The sequence below is a fragment of the Oryctolagus cuniculus genome, chromosome 6, assembly GCF_051225735.1.
Source record: "Oryctolagus cuniculus isolate XC-2025 breed Fujian yellow rabbit chromosome 6, ASM5122573v1, whole genome shotgun sequence".
Lineage (NCBI taxonomy): Eukaryota > Metazoa > Chordata > Mammalia > Lagomorpha > Leporidae > Oryctolagus > Oryctolagus cuniculus.
Window position 1 is genome coordinate 78,554,935 of NC_142872.1, and position 18,106 is coordinate 78,573,040.

The following is an 18,106-nucleotide window of genomic DNA, read 5'->3' on the forward strand; positions in this document are numbered from 1 at the left end:
TACTTATAATACCTAGTGCAATGCTAATGTTACATAATTATTCCATTGTATTGTTTGGGGAAGATTGGCAAGAACAAAAGTTTGAAAGCGTTCAGTAGAGATGCTGTTTTTTAACAATAGTTTTGATCCAAGGTTTGTTGAATCCATGGATACTGAATTCATGGATATGGCAGGTCAACTTATTTAGAAAATGAACCTAATTTTTTAAATTGAGCTTGAAAACACATGTATTTCAAGTAAGTTTACAAAAAAAAAATCAATCAATCATTAGTCAACCCACCCAACTATTCAAAGTGTCCACTGTTGTAGGCACAGATACAATAGAAATTATTAATATATGGTCTCTGGCTCACAGAAGGAGGAGAACCAGAGCAATGAAAAAAACATCAAAGGTGGAAACAAGTTACAGAGAGAAAATATAGGAGTGAACCATGTCCTCTTATAACTTGGAACTACTAGTTCTTTCTGTTGCTCCCTGCACAGTTTGTTCAGGTGATTGAAATACTCCATCTGTTGGAGTATAATTTAATGAAGGATAGGTTTTCCAAGTCAAAGCATTCTAACACAGACCCCAATATACATTGTTAGAATTAGTAAATGGGGCCAGCGCTGTGGTGCAGCATGTTAACGCCTTGGCCTGAAGTGCCAGCATCCCATATGGGTGCCGGTTCGAGTCTTGGCTGATCCACTTCTGATCCAGCTCTCTGCTATGGCCTGAGAAAGCAGCAGAAGATGGTCCAAGTCCATAGGCCCCTGCACCCACATGGAAGACATTGAAGAGGCTCCTGGCTTCAGATCACCACAGCTCTGGCCATTGTGGCCAACTGGGGAGTGAACCTTCAGATGGAAGATCTCTCTCTCTCTCTCTCTCTCTCTCTCTCTCTCTCTCTCTGCCTCTCCTCTCTCTGTGTAACTCTGACTTTCAAATAAATAAATAAATCTTCAAAAAATTAATAAGTAATTGAACTAGGAAACCCAAACCCATTTTAATTCTGCTCAGATGTGATTTATTTATTTATTTTTAAAGATTTGTAGGGCCAGCACTGCTGCATCCCGTATGGGTGCTGGTTCGTGTGCCAGCTGTTCCACTTCCTATCCAGCTCTCTGCTATGGCCTAGGAAAGCAGCAGAAGATGGCCCAAGTCCTTGCACCCATGTGGGAGACATAGAAGAAGCTCCTGGCTCCTGGCTTCAAATCAGTGCAGCTACAACTATTGTGGCTAAGTGGGGAATGAATCAGCGGATGGAAGACCTCTCTCTCTGCTTCTCCTTCTCTTTCTGTGTAACTCTGACCTTCAAATAATCTTTAAAAAATATTTATTTATTTATTTGAAAGATGGAGTTACAGAGGCAGAAAGAGAGAGAGAAAGAGGAGTCTTCCATCCACTGGTTCACTCCCCATATGGCCATAACAGCAGGAGCTTGGTAGATCCAAAGCCAGGAGCCAGGAGCTTCTCCCGGATCTCCCACCTGGATGCAGGGGCCCAAGGTCTTGGGCCATCTTCTGATGCTTTCCTAAGCCATAGCAGAGAGCTGGCCTGGAACCAGCTCCCATATGGGATGCCAGAACTGCAGTCAGGCGGCAGCTTTACTCGATATTCCACAGCATCGGTCCCTCAGATGTCTTTTAAGTGCAGCCATCAGGTGATTAGCATCTCCAGGAAGAATCCCTGCAATGCTCTCCCTTTATGGAAAAATAGCTCAGGGTTTAGTCAGAATCTCTTTGGGAGAACTTGGGTCTTAGATTCCAGTAGGTAGGTATAGATTGTGATGACTGGTGCCTGTAAGTTCTCTGAGAATATCATTTTTGCCTGATCTCTCAACCCACTGTTGGGACTGCTTTATGCTGGCTGTGCTGAACACAGGACAATGACAGGGAATAATTAAAACCTGGGTCCAGCTTTCCCTGGCAAGACATTTAGACACTGCAGCCCTTCATGAAACTTAAGAGAAAAGTGAATCCCATAGGGTAATTTAAATAAAGTCACAAACATGACATGAAACAGTAACACCAAGGAAACTTCCTTTAGCACACCATGCCTTTAAGAACAAAAATTAGCACAGGCATTGAGGTGCAGTGGGTTTAGCCACTGCTTGGGACACCTCCATTGGGACAGGAGTAGGAAATGTCTGGCTATCAGGCTGTTTTTGACCCACAAAACCATTTAGTCTGCCAAGGCAATTTTAAGCAGGATTCAAAATCCAATAAATCTATAGCAAGCAGTTGATAATTTTGTATGGTTCGTGAATGCTGTTATAAATATACAAGTGCCCTTGGCAGAAAAATTGTTCCCCGCCTCTGCTTGTAGGTTCAAGCCCCAGCTATATGGCTTCCAATTCAGTTCCCTGTTAGTGTGCCTGGGAGGCAACAGATGATGACTCCCTGCTATCTATGTGAGACACCCAGATGAAGTTCCTGGCTACTGTCTTCAGCCTGTCCCATTGTTGGATATTGCAGCCATTTTTGGAGAGAACCAGTGGATGGAAGATTCTCTCTTTCTCTCTCATCATTCTTCCTTTCAAATAAACAAATCATAAAAAAATTTATTATGAAAACCAACATAAAAAATAGAAGCAGTAGTGCTATGAACTTTCATGAATCATTATATCATTGGCTCAACCACGGTCAATGTTGTTTTATGTAGAAGCCCTCACTACCATCAAATATCCTTTTATTTGCAGATATTTCAGGCTAGATTTGTGAACAATAAGTACTCTAAAATAAATAATTTTATTATAAATGAAATTGTAAATTAATGTTAATTCTTTCATGTCATCTAATGTATAAACAGTTTAAAATTTTCCAATTTTATAATTTATTTTTTGTTATTATATATAGGATATCATAAGATACATGTATCACAATTGCTTGATATGTCACTTAAATATGTTTGATTTCTAACTTGATCTGTATTTGTAGAGTTTTATTTATTTATTTTTACCTATTTGAAAAGCAGAGTGACAGAAATAGAGAGAGGTAGAAAAATATCTTCACTCCTCAAATGCATGAAATAGCCATGACTGAACCAAGCCAAAGCTTAAAGCCTGAAGCACAAAATTTGGAGTGAACCAGTGGATGGAAGATTCTCACAATGTGAGAAACAAGGAACCAATTACTTGAGCCATCATTTGCTGCCTCTCAGAGTATGCCTTAACAATAAGCTGAAGAGAAGGAAAGATGGGACATTCAACCCCTCACACTCTAATACGGAATGTAGACATCCCAAACAGCTAAGCCACAACACTTTCTATTTGTTTGTTCATGCAATTCATTTGTTGACAAAACTCACCACTTCTCCTGAAGGGGTATGAATAGTTGATTTCCATCATGTTCTTATTGGGATGTTCCTGTTCCCTACCTCCCACCTCTGATTCCTTTTCTTTATTGTGGAACAACGTATAGTACTAGGACAGACTAGATTCAAATTGGTCTTTTTGGCAAAACTACTTGGTGAGTGTTGGGTATACTTCCACTGGGAAAGGCATAGCCTGAGTCACTTCTTTTGTGATGTTAGTGGCTGTTGATAAATGTTGCCTAGGTTTATTAATTCATTGCAAGTAGACTATTCATTAACAGTAGACGTTGGCCTTTCAAGACAAAGAAAGATGTGGAAATTAGGGGATCTTTGGCTGCCTCTTCTGTTTCCTGGAGTCTCACTGTTGACTGGTATTCTGTGAGACACCTGACTCATGCCCTACAGAGCTTTGCCCTATCGGGTTAATTAAGAATGAGCCTAATTTTTAAGATTTAATATCAGAATCCAAGGAAACATAGGGCAGAAATGTAAATTATTTCTAATCATGGGCTTGATAAATGCTTATGTATATATTTATGTATGCATATAAATATTTACATATGTATTATTTTATGCCTTAGTTTTTTTTATCACTCTCTAAAGTAAATTTAATGATTTGTGGCTCAGTAAATTGTATACATAGTACAAAATCAAAACTGGATGTTATCACATTTCCCCAGTCCCTAAATTTTCCTGTCTGGGTGCAACTATTGTCCAAGATTGTGTATATTATATTTATTTATTTTACTGAGTATATAAATAAATAAGAATATGACTATAGCATTATCTATATCTTTAATGTGAGTTGTTTATGATATCTTATTATAGAGATAATACCTAACCACTGTGAAAAATCCAAATATAATAGAAAAATGTGAAGCATAAACTGAAAATTTTCTGCATTTATCTCAGATAAGCTGTGTCAATACAATTATATTAGTGGATTAGTGCAGGGATTCTATGAAGATAAAGCATTGGAGGTCCAACAAACATTCAAAATAAAAAAAAAGCAAAGTGCTAGACACATTTTTGAAATTCTTCAGCTATTGAAATCTGACCTGAAAGATACTGAAAAATATAAAACTATAGACAAGAGATTAAAAGATGATTAATTAACCCATATGAGTTAAAGAAGAGAGAAACTGTCTCAGATCAAAAATACCAAAGTGGATGAACCAAATAGGGATAGACATACAAACATGAAGAGAAATTGATAGGATCTGTTGGAGGACTAGTCACATGTTATTGAATGACTTGGGAGTTAAGATTATAGCACACTGTATGAGAAGTTTGCCAGTTTCTGTACATTGTTCTGTGAAAAATATGATGACTTAGATTTATAAACTTTTGACACTTTATTAACACTAAAAGTATCTGCCTTTTCTTTAGTAGAATATGTTCTTTGGGGAGATTATACATTTCAAAATAGTTTGAAGTTCATAATAAGTACGTATTATATTCTTTAAAAAACATTTTCTGAAAAACCATTGCAATTTTTTACTTTTTTACATACTGTGTTAAATGCTTAATTGTGGTATGTTTCAAAGATCCTTTACCTGAACCATGATGGACTCATATAGCTCATAAACATTGAGAGCTTATTGCAGATAAGGTACCACACTAGGTATTGGGGATATATTGGAAATTTTGGAGTGGTGCACTAAGTTCCTCAGCCAGGAAAGCATGAAAATATTTTCAGACCACAATACCTTGATCTCCTGCCCTCAGTGGAGCCCCTGGGTGGACACATTCTCACCCTCATACACATATTCCCTCACCCTGGGCCAAGAAGGAATAACAGCTGTGATCTCTAGATGAGGGCTGTGGCAGGAAAATTCAGGTTCCTCAATGACTCCTGATATTCATACCATAAGCAATCTCTTCCTGTTGGATGTGGCATTAGCCTAGTTCCTTACTTTTACAATAGAATATGGTAAAGTTGACTGGATATTCGTTCTAGGATAGTTCTCAAAAGTTCCTGACTACCATCTTGCTAGCAGTCTCTGTGTTGCCTCCTCCACTTGCAAGCAAGCTTCCATATGGGAGAAGCCCACAAGGCAAGCACTTGAAAGTAGCAGCTAGTCAAAAGCCAGTGAACATGGATACCCTCTAGGAGCCATATCCTGCCCACAACCATATAAGCTCCAAAGCCTATCTTTTTCCATCAAGCCTTCAGATGAGACCACATGCCCTCACCTGAGAGTTTGACTGCAGCTTTACCTATGTAGCTGTGCCAGCCTCCTGATCTATGAGACTATAGTGTATTTTGTTTTCAGTTTCTAAGTGTTGTTGTATTTTCACAGGCAGTAACAGATAATGCAGTACTGTAGAGCTTCATCCAAATCTACCTGACCTTTGTTCTCAAGAACATCTCCAAGCTCCGGTGAACACAAATGGAAGCAAAGCCTATGATTGGTAAAGAAGACAAAACCAAATCTTAGGAGATTTTAACTCATCCTTAAAGTTTACTGTAGCTTTTAATAATATTTTAAAATGACAACTTCTTTCTTAAGGGGAAATTGGGGGTTAAAGTGTGAAACTATGCCCCTGGTTGCTATAAATTCTTTGTCATAAATTACTTGAGATTAAGAAAAATGTCACAGAAATATAACAACCAGAACTAATAGCTTTAGGACACAGTCAATTGATATTTGAGTGAAACTTTTCTTTTTCCCTTCTAGCAACTTTCCATGACATAAAAAATAAAGAAGTGAAAGAAGCTTAGAGAAATAGACAACTTCTTTTAGGTTGCTTTGGGAAATTAGTTACTTTATTTAATACCTCTGTAGGTCCTCTATAAAACTTCTAATGTTGTTTTATTTCAAATTGGATTCTTCAAATTTATTTATTTATTTATTTATTTATTTATTTTATTTGAAAGGGGAAAGGAAGAGGGAAGGAGGGAGGAAGAGAGGGGGTGAGAGAGAGAGAGAAAGTGCTTCCCTTCCATCCATTAGTTCACTCTGCAAATCCCACAACAGCTGGGACTGGGCCAAACCAAACCAGGAGCCAGAAACTCAATCCATGTCTGGTGCACAGATGTTTGAGACACAACAGTTTGAGCTATCACCTGATGCCTCCCAGGGGGCATATTAGCAAGAAGCTAGAATTGTGAGTGGAACCAGGACTCAAACCCAGGTACTGTGATTTGAGAGACAGCTGTCTCAATTAGTGTCTCCACTGTCACACAAAATACCTGCTATGTAAGTTGCATTTTAATGATGAAATAACATTTTCTTACTGGATTTCCAAAAGGACAAGCCTCAAAATATGTTATATAATTGTTTTTCTACTTCTGTGTTTTTCCTATATGATTAAATAATGTATACATCCATCTTTTAACTAAATATATTTGATATCATTTCCAGTATTTAGACACATATAAAAGAGGTAGAAAGAAGGAAATTAATATTCTTAGTTCAATGAAAATAAACTTTTTTGGCAGGCAGAGTTAGACAGTGAGAGAGAGAGACAGAGAGAAAGGTCTTCCTTCCGTTGGTTCATCCCCCAAAGGGTCACTATGGCCGGCACACTGCACTGATCCGAAGCCAGGAGCCAGGTGCTTCCTCCTGGTCTCCCATGTGGGTACAGGGCCCAAGCACTTGGGGCATCCTCCACTGCCTTCCAGGGCCACAGCAGAGAGCTGGACTGGAAGAGGAGCAACCAGGACAGAATCTGGCACCCCAACCGGGACTAGAACCTGGGGTGCCAGCGCCACAGGAAGAGGATTAGCCTAGTGAGCCACAGCGCTGGCCCAATCATGCACTGGCCCAATCAAATTTAAATTTAGCTACATATTTACTGATATCCAGGCAAGAGGGTCACTATTCATTATTTCAGCCTAGTATCTTATTCAGCCTGCTATTTAGCTGTTATTTTGCTGAATAGGAGAATGAATGAATGACATCTCTAATTTCTCTTCCTGAGGCTGTATGTCAACTATAGAGTGACATTTTCCATAAAGGAAATTAAAATAGAAGTAAGAATAAGACTTTTCAATTTGAACTTTGATTTCTTTTTTGCCTCTTTAGCCATGAATCACAATAGTCAAAATATAGAGTCAACCTGGATGCCCATCAGCTGATGACTGGATAAAGAAAATATCACACACACACATAGATATATATGCTATGGAATATTACTCATGCATCAAAAAAAATGAAATCCTGTCTTTTGCAACAAAATGAATGCAACTGGATGCCATTATACTTAGTGAAATAAGCCAGTCTCCAAAAGATAAATACGATATGTATTTCCCTTATCTGTGGTAACTAATAGAATACAAAAAATGTAACGTATATTAGCAAAATTGACATTTGGAAGATTGATTAGTATTTACAGCTCTTATCTCTACTGTTTTGGAGCAATGTTCTATTTTTCTTACTTTTTGTTTAATTTTTTACTTAGTGGAGGGCTAATCTTGTGATTATAAAATAAGCTGAAGATGGCCGGCGCCACGGCTCAATAGGATAATCCTCCGCCTGCGGCGCCGGCACACTGGGTTCTAGCCCCAGTCAGGGTGCCGGATTCTGTCCCAGTTGCCATTCTTCCAGTCCAGCTCTCTGTTGTGGCCCAGGAGTGCAGTGGAGGATGGCCCAAGTGCTTGGGCCCTGCACCAGCATGTGGAGACCAGGAGAAGCACCTGGTTCCTGGCTTCAGATCAGCGTGGTGCGCCGGCCACTGCGCACTGGCTATAGCGGCCATTGTGGGGTGAACCATTGGAAAAGGAAGACCTTTCTCTCTCTCTCTCTCTCTCACTGTCCACTCTGCCTGTTAAAAAAAATAAGCTGAAGTTAAGTCATTGTAAAAATTACAAGAAAGAATAAGAATGGGGGAGAAAGGAGGGTAGAATTAGGGGAGGCAGGGAGGATAGGGTGGGAAGTATCACTATACTCCTAAATTTGCATATACGAAATACATGAAATTTGTTCACTTTATATAAATAAACACATTAATAATAATTTAAAAAAAAGAAATGTGAGAGACATGGCTTGTGCTGACCAGATAGCAAGGTACTCCTACATTTCTCAGCCCTTGGCACCAGGTGGAATCAGGCAACTAATTCTTATCAACAGTAAATGTCTACGGATGTTAAGAATAGTTATGCTTTCTTTCCTCTCTCCCTCTCGTTCACTTAATTATAGGCATAGAAATAAATGTCTCTGGGTTAGTGGAATTGGAATATGGGAGTTACTTGAGACCCTGAGCCACTGCTGGGAGAAGAAGCATTCAGGAGATCCCCTTGAACTGCATCTAATGGTGATCCAAGCAAGAACAATGCTTTACTGCAATGAGTCCCTGAAGTTTGATGTTTACTTCTGACTGCTAACTGGGCTTGCATCTTCTGCTGCCTGTTGGCTAGAACCAATGGTATCTCCAAGCACTCAGGCACTTTTTCACCCTTGTACCTCAGAGATGGCAGTAACAGATCTGCCAGTACATGCACGGTAAAGGCCACATGCTCCAAGGACATTTTCACTAGAGGATGTGAGTTACCCAGGCACTCTATACTGGTTTGGATGGCCATTTTTTCCCTAAGTTACGACTCAGGAATACTGGGTATTTTAAAACAGGACAGGAGTGTTTCTCCCAGAATATAGATGAGTCCTAAGGGGGACCCCTCTCAATGAGAACTGCTGTGCATTAAATTGTGTAATCTGGTGTGATGGTGGTGACTTATGTTTCAATTTGCCTGAGCCACAGGATTCCCAGCCATATAGCTAAACATCTTTTCTCAGTGCATCTGGGAGGGCCTTACCCAGAAGAGAATAACATTCAAATTGGTAGACTGAGTAGAGCATGTGGATCTCCACAACATGGGTGGGCATTATCTGATCCATTGAGGGCAACAATTAAACAAAAAGGTTGGAAGGTTGAATCACGTTCTCCCTCTGTCTGCCTTACTGCTTCAGCAATGACAGCATCTGTCTTCTCCTGCCCTTGGACTTAGATTTACATCATTGATATTCCTGGTTCTTAGGCCTTTGGACTCAGACTGGAATTGCACCATCAGTTTTTCTGTGTGTCTAACTTGTAGAAAGCAGAACATGAGACTTCAAGACTTCTTAGCCTCAATAATCACAAGAACAAACTTCTTGCAATAAATTTCCCACTTAGATGATAGATATAGATATGTAGATAGATAGATAGACAGACAGACAGATAAATGCACATATCTCCAATTGGTTCAGCTTCTCTGGAGACTTCCCACTAACACACCTTAGAAAATAAACTCAACAGTGCACTCAAGAGGCTTGGAATCCTGAATAAATAGAGACACAGTGACTCATCTGACAAATAAAGTATGGGATATGGGCAAACCTAGGCTTTTTTGAGGGTATTAAAATCATTATGCTATAAAGATATCTGATTTATGCCATAGCCAATATATCCAAAGTGTTATGTGATACTGCTCAATGAGGCAATGCAAGAAGCCTTGGTAAAAGTGATATTGTGGGAGCTGATGAAACTTTAGCTAGTATTGATTTTGACAATCAAATGCATTGGTAAATCATTCATAGTTTTCAAGACATTATTTCATTGAAGAATTCAACAAAAAAGTTGTATACTTGATTAAGGATAGGTTACATATGGTCCTTAATCTCATCATTGACAGATATCTTAAAATTTACATAATTATAGATCAAGAGGGGAAAGAATTATAAAGTGAGCAGAAAATCTTGAGAAAGTTTGTACTGCTATTATTAAATGAGACAGCACCCAGTTAGAATCCATGTGCATTCATCCTGCTTATTTTAAAAGTTTGGAATCTATACATTTTGGCTGTTTTTCTGACTGCACACCATTGCAACGCCACTAATGGCCATCACACTAGGGGTGATTGCTCTCTGTAAGAAGACCTTGCTCAGACCATAGACCAGGGAGGCAAGGCAGGAAAATTCATTGCAGCAGGCCCAGGCTTGGCCCAGTTGTCTTGCTGAGGCAAGAGTTTTGTCTTTACTGCCCTGATCCCTTGTCAAGGAATGAGGTCTACTGACTAACAGTGTTACTCTGTGGCAATTGTCTCTAGACAAATTTCAGGTATGTGTACCTAATGCTTATTATTTTTATTGATTAAAGTGCGTCTCGGCAACATTCTCAGAAGGCATTGCCATTGGAGCTGATTGTATCGCGTAAGTACACCCACCTGCAGTGCAGGGGATAAGAAGCTCTGTTTCCTGGTTCTGAGGATCCTGTGTATCTGCTGGTGAAAGAGAGGAGGAATGTTCCTGGAGGACCCTTCAGAGAGAGTACCACTGGTGCACATACCTCCCTGCTCTCCAGGCTCCTCCTTGCTTTGAAGCAGCCTCCACTGGGATGCAATTCTCTCTTTTGTGCTGTTGCAAGGTTGGATTTTTTTCTTCCTACAATAATTTCCATTTGTAAGCATGGCCATTTTCAGTCCTGCCAGTCTTCTTTAGTAGCCAAGTCTTATATAATTGCCATTATTAGAATGGTTTCTGTCTCCCCATTTGTCTGGGATGATGCCTGACCATGGTTGGATGTATGGACTAAATGTAAGTAGAGGACACACGTGCTCTTTTTAGGAGAAAGGGAAAAAGCCAAAATTATTTAAATAAATAACAGCCAATATAATTAAGTTATTTTGGTTAACCAATAAAATCAAATCTTGCATTTTCAAAGGCAAATTCCAACACTTGTAGAGGGGTTAGCATTGTGGCACAGCAGATAAAGCCACTGTCTGTGATGCCAGCATCCCATATTGGTACCGGTTTGTGTCCTGGCTGCTCTACCTCCAATCCAGCTCCATGCTGATGGCTTAGGAAAAGCAGCAAAAGGCCCAAGTGTTTGAGCCTCTGTCACCAATGCAGGAGACCTGGATGAAGCTCCTGACTCCTGGCTTTGGCCTCACCCAGCGCTGGCCATTGCAGCCATCTGAGGGTGAATCAGTGGATGGAAGGTCTCTCTCTCTATCTTTCTCTCTCTCTCTCTGTCTTCCTCTCCCTCTCCCTCTCTCCCTGTAACTCTTACTTTAAAAATAAATAAATCTTAAAAAAATGCTAGTAGAGAAAGAGAATACAACTCTAAATTCTGTTTATAGATATTGGCATACCATTAATTCTTAATATTAGTTGCTGATATTTATTGAGTGCTGTTGAGTGTCCACAGGACGAAATGCTTAATATGAGTAGTTTTTCATTCACCTATTCATTTATTCAACAGATATAAAGGTACTTCAAAAAGTCCATGAGAAATGAAATTAAAAGATAAGTTTATTGGGGTGTAATAAAATTTGAAATCCAGGTTTTTTTTGTAATGTATTTTTTATGAAGTTTTAAACCACTAATAGTTGATGAGCTCTTACTTGTTGGTAGGTAATGTTTCAGATGCTGGGGAGACACCTGATGTGTTCATCTCAGCCTCTCTGTGAGTTGGGTACACATCTTGATTTCACAGATAACAAAACTCAGCTTTATTGAAGTTGCAACTCAAATCCAATTGGTATTCTAGAAAAACTCCAGGAATCAAGTCCCATCCCTGATTCTTGTTATCCCTTCAAAACTATGCCTTGCTCCCTGAGCCACAGTGGCCTCCCAGGCAAAATGGGCATGATAATACTCTCCTTGCCTGTTTCACATGGAATGTAGCTAACGGTCAAACCAGAAAATGTACACAAAAATACTTTGCAAGCTGTAAAAGATATTATTATTACATGCCTAAAGAGTACCTTTGTAACTTAAAATAAGTATGTGTATCTGAGTTTAGTTTTTCCTGCAGTTTGATCTTCTTTCATGAGAATCAGATGTAGGCTTTCTGAAGGAAGCAGCCTGTAGATACTTCTACTAAGTGAAGTAGGTTCAAGCCACAGCAAACTCTTCATTACTTCATGGCAGATGGTGGCACAGCCATGGAGCTATGACAAGCACAGCTTTTCTCCTGACACACAGAAGAGCAAAGCTCTTGAATCAGACTTTGTTCATTACCCATTCAGTTTGATTTTGCAATTTGACCTTAAAAACCATGAGTTATGGCAATAGGTTTTAACCAGTATAACTCTGCCCACAGGCAGAAAAATGGACTTAATGACCTTCTAAGTCCCACTCTGGCAGGCTTAGAATTATGTTGTCTGTAAATGCTTTGGGAACTAATTGCAACAGAGCATCTATCAGCACTAAAAATGAGTTTCAAAAATATAAAATGACTATGTCCACATCTTAGGCCCTGAAAGCATGCATTTGCTTGTTTCTCCAACATGTTCACTTGAATTTAGGGAAAAAATCATAAATAATGTTGTTTTTAAATTTAAAATAAGATTTTCAAGTTGTAGAGCAGCTTGGAGCCTATACAATAGCAATTATTGTATAATTAAAAGTCAGATGGTTCCTGGCCATAAATGTCATGACAAAGACTGCTTCTTGGATGGATGGTTTTCAGGGACACTGGAAACGTGTAAACAGCCTTCAGTTATAGAAGATCCTCTCATCAGGACATCATTTAATTAAAGAGGCACAATGTATTGTTTTCAAAATAGTTCAAGCCTTAGCATACAGCTTCAGAAATCTGGCTAGAGCAAAAAGAACAAAATGTTTGGAAAAGAGCTGATTAGTCACTCATAATAATATGGTACTGGAATCTTGTTTTCATTTGAAGTTGATTTCTCCAACTCTTGCTTCCAGTGAGGAGTAAAGAAAAGGAAGCTCTGTGAATCTAACAAGAACTCAGACATGATTGCTGGCATTGACTGCGAAGGGGTTGTTAGGAGCTGAACTCTGTTCTTCCCTCTTCCCCCAAAATAACTTGAAGTCATAACTTCTGGTACCTCAGAATATGATCTTTTCACAGAGCGCTGTGGCTCAGCAAGTTAAGCTGCTGCCCACAGTGGTAGCATCCCATATGAGTGCCAGTTCAAGTGCAAGCTGCTCCACTTTTTTTTTTATAACTTTTATTTAATAAATATAAATTTTGAAAGTACTTTTGGATTATAGCAGTTTTCCCCCCCATAACTACCCTCCCACCCGCAAACCATTCCATCTCCTACTGCCTCTCCCATCCCATACTTCATTAAGATTCATTTTTAATTATCTTTATATATTGAAGATCAACTTAGTATATACTAAGTAAAGAGTTCAACAATTTGCACCCACACACTTGTGTCCAGCTTCCTGCTAATGTGCCTGGGAAGCAGTGGAAGTCAAGCCCCTGCACCCACATGGGAGACCCAGAAGAAGCTCCTGGTTCCTGACTTTGGCCCGGTCCAAGCTTGGCCATTACAGCCATTTGGGGAGTGACCTAGAGGATGGAAGATCTCTCTTTCTCTTTCTATTTCTCTCCTCTTTCTCTGGAACTCTTTCAAATGAATAAATACATTTTTAAAAATTAGATCATTAACTTGGTTCTTAATTCATTTTGACTATGTCCTTATTTTTAAAATAGTAGGGATAAGAATAAACAGACTTAGACATTAGCACAGACTGTCACAAAAGGAAGAGACACCATGAGAATACCAGGGTGACGCTGTCACAGGCCAGCATCTAAGGCCACCAGACCCAAGAAGAAGCAAAGAAGAAGTCTTCTTCAGATTTCAGACACAACACATTCTTTGGGCCTCTAGGACTATGAGGCAATGAATTTCTGTTGTTCTAATCATACAGTTCATGGTCCTTTGATACAGCAGCCCTAACAAATGACCACAAGACTCTTTCTAAAGAAATCAACCTAATGTAGTCTTTAAGAAGATACATTTCAAAGTTAGTGAGCAAAATTTTCTTTAAAAAATTTTTAATCTATATTTATTTATTTGAAATACAAAATGACAGGAAAAGACACACACACACACACACACACACACACACAGAGATCTTCCATGTGCTCGTTTACTTCCTAAACACCTGCAACATCCAGAACTGGGCCAGGCCAAAGCCAGAAGCCAGGAACTCAATTCAGTCTTCCTACTTGGGTGGCAGGGACTCAAGTACTTGAGCCGTCACCTGCTGCCTTCCAAAGTGTGCATTAATATGAAGCTGGATTCAAAAGCAGAGCCAGTGCATGAACCCAGGCACTCTGATATGGGATGTGAGTATCCCAAGCAACAAATTTAGCAATGCACCAAACACCTGCCTCAAGTAAGATTTTCCTGACCATCTTGCCTTTAGATACTGAGAATACAGACCTGAAAAAAAAGCAATCTAGTCTCATCTTTGGCAGAGCTCAGCATCAAGCAAAGAAAGAGACAATGAACAAAGAGACCAATGTATAAAATGAGTACAGAGTTGGTAAATGCTTTGAAGTAACGAAAGTAAGGTGATAGCTAAAATACAGGTAAATGTTGTAGAATGTCTTTCTGAAAAGGTGGCATTGAGCAAGATACAAAAGCAACTATTCTTGTGACTATCTAGGAAAAGAGGACTCTAAGAGAAAGAATTGGATGTATAGAGGACATGAACTAGGAACAGAAATATTCCAGGAATAGAACAAAGAATGTGGAAAGAGAGGCTTGAATGCAGGGACCATGATAAGACATTATGTTTGAAGAGTGTGTAGAACCACACGAGTCATGGAGAAAACATCTAGATTTTAGTGGATGGATGGAAGAAAATCACAAGTGTGTCTTAAGTATAGGACTTATGTGACTTGTTTACACTTAAAAGATGTATGGCCCAGTGCAAAAATAAATGGAGACAGGAGTAGAAGCAAGGAAGGAAAAATTGGCCTGGGTTAGTGTGATAGAGAGTGGGGTGAGAGCAGTGGTTAACTTAGGACATAGAACTGGTATACAGAACTAGATGATAAATTCACTCCAGCTGGTGGGAGTGAAGAAAGGAAGGAATTTAAAATGACTATTTTCAGACATACAATTCAGTGGTGATATCATTAAATGAGATGCAGAGAAGTAGGTTTGGTGATAGAGAAAGTGGAGTCATGTTCCATTTTGGGCATGTTTAACTTACAATGTCTTTTAGGCATATATATAACACTGTGGAGTAAGCAGTTGTTGGAAATTTAGAAGAGAGATTAATACTCAAAATATGAATTTGGGAATGGTTAGCAAAAAGGTGGTATTTAAATACACAGACCTGGATGAAGCTGCCTATGGAAAAAGAGAAGAAATGGAGGAGGATTGAAGACTTTATCTTCGGCCATTCCATCTTGGCCAGAAGAGGAAGAGTCAATAAAGGAGATTATAGTGGGGCTGATGCTGTGGTGTAGTGGGTAAAGCCACCGCCTGCAGTACTGGCATCCCATATAGGTGCCGGTTCATGTCCTGGCTGCTCCACTTCCCATCCAGCTTTCTGCTGTGGCCTGGGAAAGCAGTAGAAGATGGCCCAGGTCCTTGGGCCTCTGCATCCACGTGGAAGACCCAGAAAAAGCTACTGGCTCCTGGCTTCGGTGGCCATCTAGGGAGTGAACCAGTGTATGGAAGACTCTCTCTCTGCCTCTCTGTAACTCTACTTTTCACATAAATAAATAAATCTTTAATAAAAGAGATTGTATTAAGTTTGGGGATTTAGTGACTAAAGAAAAGAGAAGCCCATGACACAGTGGTATTGAACACAAGCTTTATCGGTAGTGCTTAAACAGAGAAAGACAAAAAAGGAAGTACATACTATCAGGAGACTTTCCAGAGAGAACAGTGCAGGGCACCACCTGGAAGATAGAGACAATACTAGAAAGGGACTTCAATGGCCCTAAGTGACTTTTTTAAGAAGCACAATGGTGCATTCAGGTGAGAAGACTCAGGAAGGCAACAGAATTTTGGGGTGGCTTATTTGGCCACAAGGTTTAAGTTATGTGTGACTAGCAGATACTGTGTGCAAATTTTGCAGGACATACCATAAAGAAGGCTCTAAATTGCCAAAAATAAGACTTATCTGGGCTATTGGATGGGTAAAAATTTTAATTTGGCACCCTTGAGCTTTAAGCCAAAGGGCCTTTCCTGCTGTGAAAAAGTGAACAATGTAGAGGCCAACATACAAGGTACAGCACTGGTCCATTTATATAACATAGTACAAGACAATAAGATTCAAGAATAGGAGAGAGTAATTGAGAGAAACTGAAAGAACTACAAAAGAAAGACAGGAGGAAAAGATGAGTGAGCAAGGAACACATGGAAAGAATGTGAGTGAGAGAGACAGGGATAGGGATAGTGACTTGGAAAAGGAAATTTCAAGAAGGAGCAAGGAGCCAACTGCAGCTGAAGGGTTGAGCAACATGAGGACAAAGAATAGACCCTGGATCTGGCTTAACAAGATGACTGATGATCATGATGACAGTGGCATAATGATCAGGGAGCATTAAAAAATGGAAGTAGAGATATGATTGTCTATAAGTCTCACAAAGAGAAATTTGCAAATTTTCAAGGCATGCTGCTTGAGGGAAAGCTGGGAAATAGGTTGGCTGGCTCAACAATACCAAGCGACATGAAACTGCTTTTAGGGCCTTTTTAATGAGAAATATTGCAGCATTCTGTGTTGATGGCAGGGGAGGGGGAGCATCCCTTCCCTGGTTTCCTTGGTCATGTGGAGGGACCACCACCAGTAGGGATCTACTAGTCCTATTTCTCAAGTTAGTGAACCTGTTCTGTTAAAAGTCTGAAAGTATTGGGCAATTGTTTCTTTTCTTCTCTTCTTTATGTGCCAGACCAGGAGGAGGCAGCCATCCTGGGTGTTTTTATTCTAGACCTAGGTTTTATTTTAGGAAGACTTCTCTAAGGTCTAAACTGGAATAAGAAGCAATGGGCATTAGCAAGCCCTTTGGCTGACAATTTAAATATCTACAATGGATTTTCATCTATGATGAAAATGTTATTTCCATTAGCCTATCTCAGTCAAGTCTGACTCAGTTGATCCCAAACTTCAGAGGACAATAAAAATGCATTGTATATTGACTTGCAAAAAAATACACAGTTTGGATGTTGGCAAGAGGGATGTAGTAGAATGGGAAATGAATGTTGAGGGTATGAGAAGGAGAATTGTAATTGAAGGAGCCAAGACATTAAATAAACCAGATCTTAAATATTGTCCATCTGTTGTAATAGATGACAAAGTAAAATATAAGGATACAGATGCAAATAGAGGAGGGAAACAGACACAGGATCAAATTTTGAATCCATTGCAAACTGCATGGTCTTGGGACTATTACTTAATCTGAATTTTCTTTCTTTGTGAAATGAGAGTGATATTTATTAATATAAATTGTGGAGCATACATGAGATTTCACATGCAAAATACATAGCTCCATGTCTGCTTCCATGTAATTAGCAAATAAATAACATTATCAATAGTAGTGCATTTATCATAATAAATTTTCACATCAGATCAGATCAAGTGTGGAAAAGTATGAGGTCATTCTTCTGGTGTCTAGCAAAATTGTTACATTTTCAACTTGCATATTCATAAAACCAAAGGGATCTTTCTGAAGATTTCCGCATAAAAGACTTTTCGACCTTTCTTTGGTGAAAAACATTTTTGGTGTTGGATGTTCAAAAGGTCTGTTTGGTGCTCACTTCAAGCAGCATCAACACAGTGTTCTTACTTTTAGAAAGTATTGGCCATCTGGAGGAGATGATTGATTGTCTGTGTCATACTTCAGTTCCAGGAAAATTTAACTTCACTTGAAAATGGAACATTTGTAGAGAGCCTGAGAACAGGCTTTTTATTTCAGACAGTTTGAGAGCCTGCAGACAGATACATTTTGCTTCTCCAGATTCTTTTTTTATTGATCCTATAGTTAAGACAGAAGCGTTTATGAATTGCAATGTTTTTTCTCCAACAATATGCAATGAAAGACTGAAGGGCTGCTTCAGGAGAGCGTATTGCTTTTAGTCCACACTAGTTACCATGTAACAGAACT